Raw genomic sequence first — 19537 nt, forward strand, 5'->3', positions numbered from 1 at the left:
TTGGTTGGGTCACCCTCCCCCCTGGGAGTCTTGCAGCCAGTCATCCAGCCCCGCACTTACCCCATGTAGGTTGCGGGCAGCGCCCCTACAGGTGACAGGCAGTGGGTGAGCGTCTCCTCCTCCTCTGCATCATGGTGGCTTCCACCATGCGTCTTCTGCCTCCTCCTCCTAGGCATCCAAAAGGATCACCTGTCCTTTCAGCCAATCAGGTGACGGGTCTCAGGACCCACTTTCTGATTGGCTGGGTGGAGGATCAGTGTGAGAATAGTGAATATTTCATCGCTATTGTCACACAACTGGGTGGGCTCTGCACCACGAGCCCACCCTTCTTTTGAACCCTTTTAGAGCCTTTCCAACCTCATTGGAATCCATGCGTCTGGTGCCCTGCATGTAGATTAGGGGGCTGGACACATGGATAGGGCGGCGGCGCCCGTGCGCTCTTAATGGACGGGCTGCCACTGATGAGATAGTGATGGTGTTTGCGTTGTGTGAATAAGAGATAAAAGGAAGGGCAGTGCTGCAAAAAGATGCCAGTGATATGTGGAAACTGAAAAAATGTGAAAGAAAAACAAAAATCATATACGTGTCGTCACCAAATAATCCTCGTTATAAGAAATCCTAGTACATCCAATAATGACTAGTGCAGTGTAATAATACAAAATGAAGACGTGTGAAACATATAAAGAATAGATACCAATCATAGGCCACATAGAGCTGGGTGGATGCTCTCACTTTATAGAAAGGAGCATAGGCGTCAATCCATGAACACCGACTTCATATGTCCTTTATATGGAATCACCGCTCCGCTCCCCGGTGTTGTCAGATATAGACTCAATGGATATCGATGGAAATATACAGAGAGAACACTCCAAATCCCGTATGTGGAAGAGATTTATTGATATCTGTGACCAGTATATACTGTATACATTACAGCAGTGAGGTCAGCTGCTTGTAGACACAGAGGTGTCATCACTGAAGATTGTATTTTGGACACGGTGTGTTTCCTGGTGGTGGGATTGGTCGATTTTTGCCCTACACAGATTTCTTCCATTATATCATATTACTATATGAACTTTCTGCTACTTTTATATATTTTATCAATATTTTGTCTGGGATTAATTACTGTGTGTATTTACATGAGCATCCACTCAGCTCTATGTGGCCTATGATTGGTATATATTTTTTATATGTTTCACACGTCTTCATTTTGTATTATTAGTCCTCATGCACACGGACGTTTTTACAGCTGCTTTTTTGAGCTTTTCTTGCAGCTTAAAAAGGCCTGTCTATGTTAGTCTATGGCTTCATGCCCACCTAGGCGTTTTTGAGCTGCAAGTGGCATAGGCGTTTTTAAGCTTTAAAAAAAACCCAGGACCAGTGGGTTCTGAGAGACGTTTTTCAGCTGTAAAAACGCTCTAACGCTGAAAAACGCTAAAAAACGTCATTCACCAACGTTTTGTAACGTTTTTGATCCATTGAAAAAAAAAAAAAAAAATTGAAAAAAAAAAAAAAACGCTAAAAAACGCTAACGCGGAAAAATGCTAAAGAACGCTATTGCAAAAACGCTGAAAAAAGCTAAAAAAAGTTTTAAAAAATCACTACAAAGATACTGGCGTTTTCATAACGTTATTTTAACAGCCTGTGTGCATGAGGGCTTACACTGCACTAGTCATTATTGGATGTACTAGGATTTCTTATAACGAGGATTATTTGGTGACAACACTTAGATGATTTTTGTTTTTCTTTCAGATTTTTTCAGTTTCCACATATCACTGGCATCTTTTTGCAGCACTCCCCTTCCTTTTCTCCCTTATTCACACAGCACAAACACCATCACTATCTCATCTATTTCTTTTTCTGTTTGGATCAGACTGACAGGTTTTTGCAGCAGTGCCCCTTAGATTAGGTTCTCAGACAGTGCTGGAGTCATTTACACACACAGGCTGCCACTGATGGTGTGGGGTTGTTTTTCAGGGGTTAAGGTTGGCCCTTTAGGGGTTAAGGTTGGCCCCTCAGGGGTTAGGGTTGGCCCCTCAGGGGTTAGGGTTGACCCTTCAGGGGTTAGGGTTGGCCTCTCAGGGGTTAGGGTTGGCCCCTCAGGGGTTAGGGTTGGCCCCTCAGGGGTTAGGGTTGGCCCCTCAGGGGTTAGGGTTGGCCCCTCAGGGGTTAGGGTTGGCCCCTCAGGGGTTAGGGTTGGCCTCTCAGGGGTTAGGGTTGGCCCCTCAGGGGTTAGTGTTGGCCCCTCAGGGGTTAGGGTTGGCCTCTCAGGGGTTAGGGTTGACCCTTCAGGGGTTAGGGTTGGCCTCTCAGGGGTTAAGGTTGGCCCCTCAGGGGTTAGGGTTGGCCCCTCAGGGGTTAGGGTTGGCCTCTCAGGGGTTAGGGTTGACCCTTCAGGGGTTAGGGTTGACCCTTCAGGGGTTAAGGTTGGCCCCTCAGGGGTTAGGGTTGGCCCCTCAGGGGTTAAAGTTGGCCCCTCAGGGGTTAGGGTTGGCCCCTCAGGGGTTAAGGTTGGCCCCTCAGGGGTTAGGGTTGGCCCCTCAGGGGTTAGGGTTGGCCCCTCAGGGGTTAAAGTTGGCCCCTCAGGGGTTAGGGTTGGCCTCTAAGGGGTTAGGGTTGGCCCCTCGGGGGTTGGGGTTGGCCCCTTAGTTCCAGTGAAGGGAACTCTTAAGGCGTTAGCATACCAAGACATTTTGGACATGTTCATGCTCCCATCTTTGTGGGAACAGTTTGGGGATGGCCTCTTCCTATTCCAACATGACTGCGCACCAGTGCACAAAGCAAGGTCCATAAAGACATGGGTGAGCGAGTTTGGGGTGGATGAAACTGATTGGCCTGCACAGAGTCCTGACCTCAACTCGACAGAACATCTTTGGGATGAATTAGAGCGGAGACTGCAAGCCAGGCCTTCTCGTCCAACATCTGTGCCGGACCTCACAAATGCTCTTCTGGAAGAATGGTCAAACATTCCCATAGACACACTCCTAAACCTTGTGGACGGCCTTCCCAGAAGAGTCGAAGCTGTTATAGCTGTAAAGGGCGGAGCCAACTCAATATTAAACCCTCCGGACTAAGACTGGGATGCCATTAAAGTCCATGTGCATGTAAAGGCAGGCGTCCCAATACTTGTGGAAGGAGGTGGATGGAGGGCGCGTGATCAACCGCTTACATCAAAACATATTTGGTTTCATCATGTATAATGGAATACAAACAAATAAATATAACCATCTGAATAATACAAATAATACTTTCATAAAAAAACAGGTGACAAAATATACACTGAAAGGTTAAAATGGGGATATGCCCATGTAGAGACAGCTGTTTAAAAAAGGCTGACGCGTTTCGAGGGTGACCTCTTCATCAGAGCCTGAGAGAACGGGAACACAGTCTGTGTGAGCCAGTAGGCCGACATGTGTACATGGGGAGGAGGGGCTAGTAGGAGGGTATGTCCTGTGATGTGTAGTTACTTATTCTGAGCTCCATAACAGTCCACTTCCAAACGTTCTAGGTGGAATATAGATCAAAAACAGGATAGTGAGGAGCACATGGTAAGTGTGCGCTGGACACTACAGACTGGAGAGTGGTAAGTGTGTGCTGGTCACTACAGACTGGGGAGTGGTAAGTGTGCGCTGGTCACTACAGACTGGGGAGTGGTAAGTGTGTGCTGTACACTACAGACTGGGGAGTGGTAAGTGTGTGCTGGTCACTACAGACTGGGGAGTGGTAAGTGTGCGCTGGTCACTACAGACTGGGGAGTGGTAAGTGTGCGCTGTACACTACAGACTGGAGAGTGGTAAGTGTGCGCTGTACACTACAGACTGGAGAGTGGTAAGTGTGTGCTGTACACTACAGACTGGGGAGTGGTAAGTGTGCGCTGTACACTACAGACTGGAGAGTGGTAAGTGTGCGCTGTACACTACAGACTGGAGAGTGGTAAGTGTGCGCTGGTCACTACAGACTGGGGAGTGGTAAGTGTGCGCTGTACACTACAGACTGGAGAGTGGTAAGTGTGCGCTGTACACTACAGACTGGAGAGTGGTAAGTGTGCGCTGGACACTACAGACTGGGGAGTGGTAAGTGTGCACTGGACACTACAGACTGGGGAGTGGTAAGTGTGTGCTGTACACTACAGACTGGGGAGTGGTAAGTGTGCGCTGTACACTACAGACTGGAGAGTGGTAAGTGTGTGCTGGTCACTACAGACTGGGGAGTGGTAAGTGTGTGCTGTACACTACAGACTGGGGAGTGGTAAGTGTGCGCTGTACACTACAGACTGGAGAGTGGTAAGTGTGCGCTGTACACTACAGACTGGGGAGTGGTAAGTGTGCGCTGTACACTACAGACTGGGGAGTGGTAAGTGTGCGCTGTACACTACAGACTGGAGAGTGGTAAGTGTGCGCTGGTCACTACAGACTGGGGAGTGGTAAGTGTGCGCTGTACACTACAGACTGGGGAGTGGTAAGTGTGCGCTGGTCACTACAGACTGGGGAGTGGTAAGTGTGCGCTGTACACTACAGACTGGAGAGTGGTAAGTGTGCGCTGTACACTACAGACTGGAGAGTGGTAAGTGTGCGCTGTACACTACAGACTGGAGAGTGGTAAGTGTGTGCTGTACACTACAGACTGGGGAGTGGTAAGTGTGTGCTGGTCACTACAGACTGGAGAGTGGTAAGTGTGCGCTGTACACTACAGACTGGAGAGTGGTAAGTGTGCGCTGTACACTACAGACTGGAGAGTGGTAAGTGTGCGCTGGTCACTACAGACTGGGGAGTGGTAAGTGTGCGCTGTACACTACAGACTGGAGAGTGGTAAGTGTGCGCTGTACACTACAGACTGGAGAGTGGTAAGTGTGCGCTGGTCACTACAGACTGGGGAGTGGTAAGTGTGCGCTGTACACTACAGACTGGGGAGTGGTAAGTGTGCGCTGTACACTACAGACTGGAGAGTGGTAAGTGTGCGCTGGACACTACAGACTGGGGAGTGGTAAGTGTGCACTGGACACTACAGACTGGGGAGTGGTAAGTGTGCGCTGTACACTACAGACTGGAGAGTGGTAAGTGTGCGCTGGTCACTACAGACTGGGGAGTGGTAAGTGTGTGCTGTACACTACAGACTGGGGAGTGGTAAGTGTGCGCTGTACACTACAGACTGGAGAGTGGTAAGTGTGTGCTGGTCACTACAGACTGGGGAGTGGTAAGTGTGTGCTGTACACTACAGACTGGGGAGTGGTAAGTGTGCGCTGTACACTACAGACTGGAGAGTGGTAAGTGTGCGCTGTACACTACAGACTGGGGAGTGGTAAGTGTGCGCTGTACACTACAGACTGGGGAGTGGTAAGTGTGCGCTGGTCACTACAGACTGGGGAGTGGTAAGTGTGCGCTGTACACTACAGACTGGAGAGTGGTAAGTGTGCGCTGTACACTACAGACTGGGGAGTGGTAAGTGTGCGCTGTACACTACAGACTGGGGAGTGGTAAGTGTGCGCTGGTCACTACAGACTGGGGAGTGGTAAGTGTGCGCTGTACACTACAGACTGGGGAGTGGTAAGTGTGCGCTGGTCACTACAGACTGGGGAGTGGTAAGTGTGCGCTGTACACTACAGACTGGAGAGTGGTAAGTGTGTGCTGTACACTACAGACTGGAGAGTGGTAAGTGTGCGCTGGTCACTACAGACTGGGGAGTGGTAAGTGTGCGCTGTACACTACAGACTGGAGAGTGGTAAGTGTGCGCTGGTCACTACAGACTGGGGAGTGGTAAGTGTGTGCTGTACACTACAGACTGGGGAGTGGTAAGTGTGCGCTGTACACTACAGACTGGAGAGTGGTAAGTGTGCGCTGTACACTACAGACTGGGGAGTGGTAAGTGTGCGCTGTACACTACAGACTGGGGAGTGGTAAGTGTGCGCTGGTCACTACAGACTGGGGAGTGGTAAGTGTGCGCTGTACACTACAGACTGGAGAGTGGTAAGTGTGCGCTGTACACTACAGACTGGGGAGTGGTAAGTGTGCGCTGTACACTACAGACTGGGGAGTGGTAAGTGTGCGCTGGTCACTACAGACTGGGGAGTGGTAAGTGTGCGCTGTACACTACAGACTGGAGAGTGGTAAGTGTGTGCTGTACACTACAGACTGGAGAGTGGTAAGTGTGCGCTGGTCACTACAGACTGGGGAGTGGTAAGTGTGCGCTGTACACTACAGACTGGAGAGTGGTAAGTGTGCGCTGTACACTACAGACTGGGGAGTGGTAAGTGTGCGCTGGTCACTACAGACTGGGGAGTGGTAAGTGTGTGCTGTACACTACAGACTGGAGAGTGGTAAGTGTGCGCTGGTCACTACAGACTGGAGACGTATATAAAAAAAAAAATCACATTAAAAATGGTAAAAATAAATAATGGAAGGTACCATATCAATATAGAGACAAATCGATGATTGATTGATGAACATTGAAGCAAAAAACATGAACTAATATATATGTATATATAACTCTCCTACTATACCATGTAATTAGGTGCGTTTCCACATCAGCTTACTAAACTGACATCTTCTCTTCTAGCAATTAACACCACTGCACCCTTGTACTCGCATAGCTCATATGCATATTTTATATTTCAATCTGTTCACATGTGACACTCCCTGTCACCATGCTACACTAACTCTGTATTCCACCCTACTGTCATGATACCTATTCAGTATAGGCACATGTCACGTGCACCTAGGTGGGCTCCATTTATATATCTGTATTATATATTTATATATCTATATATATTTTTTTTTTCTGTCTATGTATTTTTACAACTGTATGGTCACACCTGTGCTCTTTGATGTGCATTCTGCGCTCATTTGTTCACATCCACACTTTGTTCCTGCACGGCTTCCGCTGACAGAGATGTTCACACGCCTATGCATGTTCTTCGCACCTAAACACAACTTGACAATACTAAGTGGTTAGAAATGGTCCTTCAGTGCTTCTCTGTGTATCCAACATCGTTCACAGGTTTCCTATATACATATGTACCCATCTATTTCTTTCATTTTATGCCTAATTTTATATTTATGTATTTTTATATATTTATATATTTTGTATCTATTTTTATGCTTCTTTATATATATATATATGTAGCAATAACTCTCGGTGGAGCTGCTGGTTTAAGCGGGCTTGTTACCTTCACTCTCCTTCCCTCTGTTTCACCGGCACTGGGTCTAGGGTTCCGTTGAGTTTACCTCCGGATGATATAAGCACCAACACTTGAGTACGTTTTCAATGCTTTAGTAGCAGGAAAGAGGTGGAAGGGAAACTGCAGGGAAGCTCAAATACCTTTCTGTAGGATTCTTGACAAATGTCCTTTAGAGTTGAATATTACAGTAGAATACGCTCCCCTCGTGGGACACACTCCTTGCTCGCCTGGATAGGCCTCTCTCACTTGCCTAGCAGCCAGTACGCAGCACGAACAAAAGTCTCTGCCACAGACTTGCTTGGGATGAACCTGTACGATCCTCTGCCACAGGATGTATTGGTTTTGCGGTGAATGTCAGACACAGTACTTGAACCTTTAAGCCAAACCCGGCAGTACTATGCTGTAAAGTTACTTTAGGATACGTCCTCCAACCGAGTCACCAGGCCCCTCTCCAGACCAGCACTCTGCATGATCCTTCCATGACGGGTCCTCCCCTGGGATCTCCTCTGTTGTCCAGCTTCTTCACTCTGGATGGACAGCTCAGGACCATTCCTCAGCTGCTGTGGTAGGCCCCAGACAAGCTTCTGGGCCCACCCATGTGCCACAGCGGCGCGGGCCTCCGGAACGGAGGACCACAAGGTAGCACTCTAAGCAGGTGGCTGTAAAACGACCCTAAAACATGGCGTCTGTCCCATAAATACCCTCTACCAGAATGCAACTCGGAAGATCACCTCCACCGAGTTTTCTCCGGGACAGAAGAGCACCCATACGCTTCGACACATTGCCTTTCCAGCACTAGCCAATGGTAACAGCGACACCCACCGGCTCAGTATGGAAACACACGCAACGTCAGCCAAGCTGGAACAGAGGCAAATCTAACTTCCTTTAACGAGCAATTTACTAAATTTACCTATCAGATAGTAGATCACAAATCTACCAGCGCTACATATATATATATATTAGTTCATGTTTTTTGCTTCAATGTTCATCACCAATCAATCATCGATTTGTCTCTATATTGATATGGTACCTTCCATTATTTATTTTTACCGTTTTTAATGTGATTTTTTTTTTTTTATATACGTCTCCAGTCTGTAGTGTACAGCACACACTTATGTGCTCCTCACTATCCTGTTTTTGATCTATACTCCACCTAGAACGTTTGGACGTGGACTGTTATGGAGCTCAGAATAAGTAACTATACATCACAGGACATACCCTCCTACTAGCCCCTCCTCCCCATGTACACATGTCGGCCTACTGGCTCACACAGACTGTGTTCCCGTTCTCTCAGGATCTGATGAAGAGGTCACCCTCGAAACGCGTCAGCCTTCTTTTAAACATCTGCCTCTACATGGGCATATCCCCATTTTAACCTTTCAGTGTATATTTTGTCACCTGTTTTTATGAAAGTATTATTTGTATTATTCAGATGGTTATATTTATTTGTTTGTATTCCATTATACATGATGAAACCAAATATGTTTTTGATGTAAGCGGTTGATCACGCGCCCTCCATCCACCTCCTTCCACACAGTCTTCTCCAGACCACCCCTGGTCAGCTGAGGCAGCGGGACGCGCATTACCGTCTCTTTCATACTTTTCACCATCTACAATACTATCCAAATTACACAACAAACGCTCTCACAAGCGCAGGAGTAATTCTCACCATTATGTGTCTACTTTTCGTCCCAATACTTGTGACTATATAATATATACATATTGTGAAGATCGGGGTGATTAAACTCAAGTAGTGCATGCCTTTTCAAGAAGTTGCACCATTCCAGAACTGCATTTTTAAGGGCATGGCAGCCCACTTTTATTTATAGGAACGGAAAAACTTACAACAGACAGTAATTTCCCACACAGGGCAGAGTTACCAACCCTCCGAGGCAAAATTTACTGTCAGGATGGCAAAAATTTACAAACGACACCCATTTTTTTTACTGACACTGCAAAAAAGTACCTAAAATGACAGTTTTCAGTGCTAAACAGTGCAAAAATCAATATAGAAAATATATCTAGTGCTATTAGCAATGTGTTTAAGTTTAACAAAAGTAAAAAAATATATTTATGCATTGACACGAAGATCTGGATACTAGAACCCGGCCAGCACAGAGTTCCCCCTTACATCAGAGTGTGCAGGATCCCCCCTTACATCAGAGTGTGCAGGATTCCCCCTTACATCAGAGTGTGCAGGATCCCCCTTACATCAGAGTGTGCAGGATTCCCCCTTACATCAGAGTGTACAGGATTCCCCCTTACATCAGAGTGTGCAGGATCCCCCCTTACATCAGAGTGTACAGGATTCCCCCTTACTTTAGAGTGTGCAGGATTCCCCCTTACATCAGAGTGTACAGGATTCCCCCTTACTTTAGAGTGTGCAGGATTCCCCCTTACATCAGAGTGTACAGGAATCCTCCTTACATCAGATTGTGCAGGATCCCCCCTTACATCAGAGTGTGCAGGATCCCCCCTTACATCAGAGTGTGCAGGATTCCCCCTTACATCAGAGTGTACAGGATTCCTCCTTACATCAGAGTGTGCAGGATCCCCCCTTACATCACAGTGTACAGGATTCCCCCTTACATCAGAGTGTGCAGGATTCCCCCTTACATCAGAGTGTGCAGGATCCCCCCTTACATCAGAGTGTGCAGGATTCCCCCTTACATCAGAGTGTGCAGGATCCCCCCTTACATCAGAGTGTGCAGGATCCCCCCTTACTTTAGAGTGTGCAGGATTCCCCCTTACATCAGAGTGTGCAGGATCCCCCCTTACATCACAGTGTGCAGGATTCCCCCTTACATCAGAGTGTGCAGGATCCCCCCTTACATCAGAGTGTGCAGGATTCCCCCTTACATCAGAGTGTGCAGGATTCCCCCTTACATCAGAGTGTACAGGATTCCCCCTTACATCAGAGTGTGCAGGATCCCCCCTTACATCAGAGTGTACAGGATTCCCCCTTACATCAGAGTGTACAGGATTCCCCCTTACTTTAGAGTGTGCAGGATTCCCCCTTACATCAGAGTGTACAGGATTCCTCCTTACATCAGATTGTGCAGGATCCCCCCTTACATCAGAGTGTGCAGGATCCCCCCTTACATCAGAGTGTGCAGGATTCCCCCTTACATCAGAGTGTACAGGATTCCTCCTTACATCAGAGTGTGCAGGATCCCCCCTTACATCACAGTGTACAGGATTCCCCCTTACATCAGAGTGTGCAGGATTCCCCCTTACATCAGAGTGTGCAGGATCCCCCCTTACATCAGAGTGTGCAGGATTCCCCCTTACATCAGAGTGTGCAGGATCCCCCCTTACATCAGAGTGTGCAGGATTCCCCCTTACATCAGAGTGTGCAGGATCCCCCCTTACATCAGAGTGTGCAGGATCCCCCCTTACATCAGAGTGTACAGGATTCCTCCTTACATCAGAGTGTGCAGGATCCCCCCTTACATCACAGTGTACAGGATTCCCCCTTACATCAGAGTGTGCAGGATTCCCCCTTACATCAGAGTGTGCAGGATCCCCCCTTACATCAGAGTGTGCAGGATTCCCCCTTACATCAGAGTGTGCAGGATCCCCCCTTACATCAGAGTGTGCAGGATCCCCCCTTACATCAGAGTGTGCAGGATCCCCCCTTACATCAGAGTGTGCAGGATCCCCCCTTACTTTAGAGTGTGCAGGATTCCCCCTTACATCAGAGTGTGCAGGATCCCCCCTTACATCACAGTGTACAGGATTCCCCCTTACATCAGAGTGTACAGGATACCCCCTTACTTTAGAGTGTGCAGGATTCCCCCTTACATCAGAGTGTACAGGATTCCTCCTTACATCAGAGTGTGCAGGATTCCCCCTTACATCAGAGTGTGCAGGATCCCCCGTTACATCAGAGTGTACAGGATTCCCCCTTACAGTGAAATGAAACTCTGTGCCAACATCTGTGCCGGACCTCACAATGCTCTTCTGGAAGAATGGTCAAACATTCCCATAGACACCCTCCTAAACTTTGTGGACGGCCTTCCCAGAAGAGTCGAAGCTGTTATAGCTGCAAAGGGTGGAGCCAACTCAATATTAAACCCTACGGACTAAGACTGGGATGCCATTAAAGTCCATGTGCATGTAAAGGCAGGCGTCCCAATACTTGTGGAAGGAGGTGGATGGAGGGCGCGTGATCAACCGCTTACATCAAAACATATTTGGTTTCATCATGTATAATGGAATACAAACAAATAAATATAACCATCTGAATAATACAAATAATACTTTCATAAAAAACAGGTGACAAAATGAAACACTGAAAGGTTAAAATGGGGATATGCCCATGTAGAGGCAGCTGTTTAAAAAAGGCTGACGCGTTTCGAGGGTGACCTCTTCATCAGAGCCTGAGAGAATGGGAACACAGTCTGTGTGAGCCAGTAGGCCGACATGTGTACATGGGGAGGAGGGGCTAGTAGGAGGGTATGTCCTGTGATGTATAGTTACTTATTCTGAGCTCCATAACAGTCCACGTCCAAACGTTCTAGGTGGAATATAGATCAAAAACAGGATAGTGAGGAGCACATGGTAAGTGTGCGCTGTATACTACAGACTGGAGAGTGGTAAGTGTGCGATGGACACTACAGTGTGGTAAGTGTGCGCGGTACACTACAGACTGGAGAGTGGTAAGTGTGAGCTGGACACTACAGACTGGAGACGTATATAAAAAAAAAAATCACATTAAAAATGGTAAAAATAAATAATGGAAGGTACCACATCAATATAGAGACAAATCGATGATTGATTGATGAACATTGAAGCAAAAAACATGAACTAATATATATGTATATATAACTCTCCTACTATACCATGTAATTAGGTGCGTTTCCACATCAGCTTACTAAACTGACATCTTCTCTTCTAGCAATTAACACCACTGCACCCTTGTACTCACATAGCTCATATGCATATTTTATATTTCAATCTGTTCACATGTGACACTCCCTGTCACCATGCTACACTAACTCTGTATTCCACCCTACTGTCATGATACCTATTCAGTATAGGCACATGTCACGTGCACCTAGATGGGCTCCATTTATATATCTGTATTATATATTTATATATCTATAATTATATATATATATATATATATATATATATATATATATATATATATATATATCTATATCTATATTTTTTTTCTCTGTCTATGTATTTTTACAACTGTATGGTCACACCTGTGCTCTTTGATGTGCATTCTGCGCTCATTTGTTCACATCCACACTTTGTTCCTGCACGGCTTCCGCTGACAGAGATGTTCACACGCCTATGCATGTTCTTCGCACCTAAACACAACTTGACAATACTAAGTGGTTAGAAATGGTCCTTCAGTGCTTCTCTGTGTATCCAACATCGTTCACAGGTTTCCTATATACATATGTACCTATCTATTTCTTTCATTTTATGCCTAATTTTATATTTATGTATTTTTATATATTTATATATTTTGTATCTATTTTTATGCTTCTTTATATATATATATATGTAGCAATAACTCTCGGCGGAGCTGCTGGTTTAAGCGGGCTTGTTACCTTCACTCTCCTTCCCTCTATTTCACCATCACTGGGTCTAGGGTTCCGTTGAGTTTACCTCCGGATGATATAAGCACCAACACTTGAGTACGTTTTCAATGCTTTAATAGCAGGGAAGAGGTGGAAGGGAAACTGCAGGGAAGCTCAAATACCTTTCTGTAGGATTCTTGACAAATGTCCTTTAGAGTTGAATATTACAGTAGAATGCGCTCCCCTCGTGGGACACACTCCTTGCTCGCCTGGATAGACCTCTCTCACTTGCCTAGCAGCCAGTATGTAGCTCGAACAAAAGTCTCTGCCACAGACTTGCTTGGGATGAACCCGTACGATCCTCTGCCACAGGATGTATTGGTTTTGCGGTGAATGTCAGACACAGTACTTGAACCTTTAAGCCAAACCTGGCAGTACTATGCTGTAAAGTTACTTTAGGATACGTCCTCCAACCGAGTCACCAGGCCCCTCTCCAGACCAGCACTCTGCATGATCCTTCCATGATGGGTCCTCCCCTGGGATCTCCTCTGTTGTCCAGCTTCTTCACTCTGGATGGACAGCTCAGGACCATTCCTCGGCTGCTGTGGTAGGCCCCAGACAAGCTTCTAGGCCCACCCATGCGCCGCAGCGGCGCGGGCCTCCGGAACGGAGGACCACGAGGTAGCACTCTAAGCAGGTGGCTGTAAAACGACCCTAAAACATGGCGTCTGTCCCATAAATACCCTCTACCAGAATGCAACTCGGAGGACCACCTCCACCGAGTTGTCTCCGGGACAGAAGAGCACCCATACGCTTCGACACGTTGCCCCTCCAACACTAACCAGTGGTTACAGCGACACCCACCGGCTCAGTATGGAAACACACGCAACGTCAGCCAAGCTGGAACAGAGGCAAATCTAACTTCCTTTAACGAGCAATTTACTAAATTTACCTATCAGATGGTAGATCACAAATCTACCAGCGCTACATATATATATATATTAGTTCATGTTTTTTGCTTCAATGTTCATCACCAATCAATCATCGATTTGTCTCTATATTGATATGGTACCTTCCATTATTTATTTTTACCGTTTTTAATGTGATTTTTTTTTTTATATACGTCTCCAGTCTGTAGTGTCCAGTGCACACTTACCATGTGCCCCTCACTATCCTGTTTTTGATCTATACTCCACCTATAACCATTCCAGAACTGCATTTTTAAGAGCATGGCAGCCCACTTTTATTTATAGGAACGGAAAAACTCACAAGAGACAGTCATTTCCCACACAGGGCAGAGTTACCAACCCTCCGAGGCAAAATTTACTGGCAGGATGCCAAAAATTTACAAACGACACCCATTTTTTTTTACTGACACTGCAAAAAAGTACCTAAAATGACAGTTTTCAGTGCTAAACAGTGCAAAAATCAATGTATAAAATATATCTAGTGCTATTAGCAATGTGTTTAAGTTTAACAAAAGTAAAAAAATATATTTATGCATTGACACGAAGATCTGGATACTAGAACCCAGCCAGCACAGAGTTCCCCCTTACATCAGAGTGTGCAGGATCCCCCCTTACATCAGAGTGTGCAGGTTTCCCCCTTACATCAGAGTGTGCAGGATCCCCCCTTACATCAGAGTGTGCAGGATCCCCCCTTACATCAGAGTGTGCAGGATCCCCCCTTACATCAGAGTGTGCAGGATCCCCCCTTACATCACAGTGTGCAGGATCCCCCCTTACATCAGAGTGTGCAGGATTCCCCCTTACATCACAGTGTGCAGGATCCCCCCTTACATCAGAGTGTGCAGGATTCCCCCTTACATCACAGTGTGCAGGATCCCCCCTTACATCACAGTGTGCAGGTTTCCCCCTTACATCAGAGTGTGCAGGATCCCCCCTTACATCAGAGTGTGCAGGATCCCCCCTTACATCAGAGTGTGCAGGTTTCCCCCTTACATCAGAGTGTGCAGGATCCCCCCTTACATCACAGTGTGCAGGATCCCCCCTTACATCAGAGTGTGCAGGATTCCCCCTTACATCACAGTGTGCAGGATCCCCCCTTACATCAGAGTGTGCAGGATTCCCCCTTACATCACAGTGTGCAGGATCCCCCCTTACATCACAGTGTGCAGGATTCCCCCTTACATCAGAGTGTGCAGGATGCCCCCTTACATCAGAGTGTGCAGGATCCCCCCTTACATCACAGTGTGCAGGATTCCCCCTTACATCAGAGTGTGCAGGATCCCCCCTTACATCAGAGTGTGCAGGATCCCCCTTACATCAGAGTGTGCAGGATCCCCCCTTACATCAGAGTGTGCAGGATCCCCCCTTACTTCAGAGTGTGCAGGATCCCCCCTTACATCAGAGTGTGCAGGATTCCCCCTTACATCAGAGTGTGCAGGATCCCCCTTACATCAGAGTGTGCAGGATCCCCCCTTACATCAGAGTGTGCAGGATTCCCCCTTACATCAGAGTGTGCAGGATCCCCCTTACATCAGAGTGTGCAGGATTCCCCCTTACATCAGAGTGTGCAGGATCCCCCCTTACATCAGAGTGTGCAGGATTCCCCCTTACATCAGAGTGTGCAGGATCCCCCTTACATCAGAGTGTGCAGGATTCCCCCTTACATCAGAGTGTGCAGGATTCCCCCTTACATCAGAGTGTGCAGGATTCCCCCTTACAGTGAAATTAAACACTTATGTAAAGGGGAACGCTGCAAATCATGATCCAAGGGGGAACTCTGATGTAGGGGGGGCTCTGGTCACCAGAGACCACCTTATATCAGAGTCCCCTGTGTTCCCTTTACATCAGGGTCCACAAATTTAGCTCCCCCTTGCACTGTAAGGGGGAATCCTGCAGACTCTGATGTAAAGGGGAACGCCAGGAACTCTGATGTGGGGGCACTCTGGTGACCAGAGACCACCTTCTGTGAATACACTAAGGTAAGGGGGGTTTACTAATATAGGGGGGAACCTTTTATATCAGTGCCCCCTTACATCAGTGACTCCCCCTCAGACTGGCCTAGCGATGCTGTCACTGACCTCCTCTCAGGTGCATCGTGCAGGGCTCAGTCAGACGGCTCCAGCTTGGTGGCTCTGGCTTTTATCCTACAGGAGACGGTCAGAGACTGCGGACATGCTACAGGAGAAGGTCAGAGACTGCAGACATGCTACAGGAGACGGTCAAAGACTGCAGACATAATACAGGAGATGGTCAGAGCCTGCAGATAGGATACAGGAGACGGTCAGAGACTGCAGACATGCTACAGGAGACGGTCAGAGACTGCAGATAGGATACAGGAGACGGTCATAGGCTGCGGACATGCTACAGGAGGAGATGGTCAGAGGCTGCGGACATGCTACAGGAGACAGTCATAGACTGCAGACATGCTACAGGAGACGGTCAGAGACTGCGGACAAACTACAGGAGACAGTCAGAGACTGCAGATAGGATACAGGAGACAGTCAGAGACTGCAGACATGCTACAGGAGACGGTCAGAGACTGCAGATAGGATACAGGAGACGGTCATAGGCTGCGGACATGCTACAGGAGGAGATGGTCAGAGGCTGCGGACATGCTACAGGAGACAGTCATAGACTGCAGACATGCTACAGGAGACGGTCAGAGACTGCGGACAAACTACAGGAGACAGTCAGAGACTGCAGATAGGATACAGGAGACAGTCAGAGACTGCAGACATGCTACAGGAGACGGTCAGAGACTGCAGATAGGATACAGGAGACGGTCAGAGACTGCAGACATGCTACAGGAGACGGTCAGAGACTGCAGATAGGATACAGGAGACGGTCATAGGCTGCGGACATGCTACAGGAGGAGATGGTCAGAGGCTGCGGACATGCTACAGGAGACAGTCATAGACTGCAGACATGCTACAGGAGACGGTCAGAGACTGCGGACATACTACAGGAGACAGTCAGAGACTGCAGATAGGATACAGGAGACGGTCAGAGACTGCAGATAGGATACAGGAGACGGTCAGAGACTGCAGATGTACTACAGGAGATGGTCAGAGACTGCGGATATACTACAGGAGACGGTCAGAGACTGCGGACATGCTACAGGAGATGGTCATAGACTGCAGGCAGGATACAGGAGATGGTCAGAGGCTGCAGGCAGGATACAGGAGATGGTCAGAGGCTGCAGGCAGGATACAGGAGATGGTCAGAGACTGCAGACATGATACAGGAGACGGTCAGAGACTGCAGATATACTACAGGAGATGGTCAGAGACTGCGGATATACTACAGGAGATGGTCAGAGACTGCGGATATACTACAGGAGACGGTCAGAGACTGCGGATATACTACAGGAGATGATCAGAGGCTGCGGACATAGTACAGGAGACCAAATTTGCCCACTACTTACTCAGATAAAAATATGTGAATAAACACCTCAAGACTATCAAACACAATGCATAATCAATGATATTATGACCATACAGTACACACACTATACAAACACAATATACAGCAGCACTTTTCATCAGAAAATATCAGCCAAATCATATTGCTGCTGCCTCCCCTCTCCTGGCATGCTGGGATTTGTAGTGCCCCAGACACGAGGTGGTAACTCTGGAGAGGACTGAAGAGGCTGTGCCTGGACTGGTGATCACTGCAGGTAATAGGTAGAGATTGGGGAGAAAACGTCCTCCCTTTAGAAGCAAAGCAGATCTGACACACAAAAAAACGATGTACTGTACACAAGCCTGCTACACAGCCCATCCTGTTCCCCCCTCCTGCCCACTAAGATAAGGCAAAGACACGACTGCATTTAGCTAATAGCTAGCTTACCCTCTACTAGGCTGAAGTCTGTCCGGCTCCCCTGCAGGCTCACTTCTCTCCTCTCCCTCCCAGAATCAAATAAGGCGCGTTGTGGAGGGAAGGGGGAGGGTACAAGACAAGTCGAAGAAGTCACAGAATGATCATTGGGGTGTTCGGAGACTCTCACCAATGCTTTTGGACTGCACATGCGCAGTTCCAAACCGCGACCTTCATTTTTATTGGCAAGATTTTTTTTTTACGGGTTTTCATGGACGTGAAAAAATAGGCTGTTGGCAACACTGAGACAGGGGTTCCACCATTACTGTATCTCACACAATACTTCAGCCTTCTTGCTTACTCGCTTGCCACACGGCTGCTTCAGGCCTCACGCCTAGACTTTGGGTCTGCTCCTCCGACCAACACCAAGGTTTTCTCATAACTTACTCATAATCAGCTCCTTGCTGCGTGGGGGTGGTAATATCCTGGTATGGGGGGTGGTAATATCCTGGTATGGGGGGTGGTAATATCCTGGTATGGGGGGTGGTAATATCCTGGTATGGATGGTGGTAATATCCTAGTATGGGGGGTGGTAATATCCTGGTATGGGGGGTGGTAATATCCAGGTATGGGGGGTGGTAATATCCTGGTATGGAGAGTGGTAATATCCTGGTATGGGGGGTGGTAATATCCTGGTATGGGGGTGGTAATATCCTGGTATGGGGGGTGGTAATATCCTGGTATGGATGGTGGTAATATCCTGGTATGGGGGGTGGTAATATCCTGGTATGGGGGGTGGTAATATCCAGGTATGGGGGGTGGTAATATCCTGGTATGGAGAGTGGTAATATCCTGGTATGGGGGGTGGTAATATCCTGGTATGGGGGTGGTAATATCCTGGTATGGGGGTGGTAATATCCTGGTATGGAGAGTGGTAATATCCTGGTATGGGGGGTGGTAATATCCTGGTATGGGGGTGGTAATATCCTGGTATGGGGGTGGTAATATCCTGGTATGGATAGTGGTAATATCCTGGTATAGAGGGTGGTAATATCCTGGTATGGGGGTGGTAATATCCTAGTATGGGGGGGTGGTAATATCCTGGTATGGGGGTAGTAATATCCTGGTATGGGGGGTGGTAATATCCTGGTATGGGGGTAGTAATATCCTGTTATGGGGGTGGTACTGTAATATCCTGGTATGGGGGTAATATCTTGGTATGGGGTGGTAATCTCCTGAAATTGAGGGGTGGTAATCTCCTGGAATTGGGGGGGTGGTAATATCCTGGTATGGGGGGTGGTAATATCCTGGTATGGAGAGTGGTAATATCCTGGTATGGATGGTGGTAATATCCTGGTATGGAGAGTGGTAATATCCTGGTATGGGGAGGGTGGTAATATCCTGGTATGGGGGGTGGTAATATCTTGGTATGGGGGTGGTAATATCCTGGTATGGGGTGGTAATATCAAGTTATGGGGGTAATATATTGGTATGGGGGTGGTGATCTCCTGGTATTGGTGGGTGATAATATTCTGGTATGGGGGGTGGTAATCTCCTGGTATAGGGGGGGTGGTAATATCATGGTACAGGGGTGGTAATATCCTGTTATGGGGGTGTTTCTCTTCAGCAAGGAGTGGAGCACTTGTCAGGATAGAAGGAAAAATGGGTGGGACAAAATTGTTAAGGAAAATCTGCTGCCCTCTGAGAAGATGGTTTCCCTCATAAAGCACAGAGCAACTATTCATATCAATCACATTGCAGAGCCGGGTTATGTCTGGATGTTTCTGCACACAAAGTGACGACATCTCTGTGAGAGGTAAGTGAGCATCTGTATGTGTACCTACACTATATATATATATATATCATCCATGTGTACCTACCTTCACTGTATAACATGTATGTGTACCAACCTACACTATAAATATATCTCATGTATGTGTACCTACCTACACTATATACACTATATTACCAAAAGTATTGGGACGCCTGCCTTTACCCGCACATGAACTTTAATGACATCCCAGTCTTAGTCCGTAGGGTTC

The 19537-nt window shown here is 47.4% G+C and overlaps 1 protein-coding gene across 1 annotated transcript in view; it reads right to left on the reverse strand.

The window, feature by feature from the left end:
- LOC141133843 (NACHT, LRR and PYD domains-containing protein 3-like) overlaps nt 1-17673 on the reverse strand; it is a 185916-nt gene extending 168243 nt beyond the window's left edge. Inside the window, exon 1 of the mRNA XM_073623418.1 lies at nt 17529-17673. The gene's annotated coding sequence lies outside the window, so the exon portion shown is untranslated. The remainder of the gene's footprint in view (nt 1-17528) is intronic.
- Nucleotides 17674-19537: the final 1864 nt, after the last annotated feature.

The sequence above is a fragment of the Aquarana catesbeiana genome, linkage group LG03 (genome assembly GCF_042186555.1).
Source record: "Aquarana catesbeiana isolate 2022-GZ linkage group LG03, ASM4218655v1, whole genome shotgun sequence".
Classification (NCBI taxonomy): Eukaryota; Metazoa; Chordata; class Amphibia; order Anura; family Ranidae; genus Aquarana; species Aquarana catesbeiana.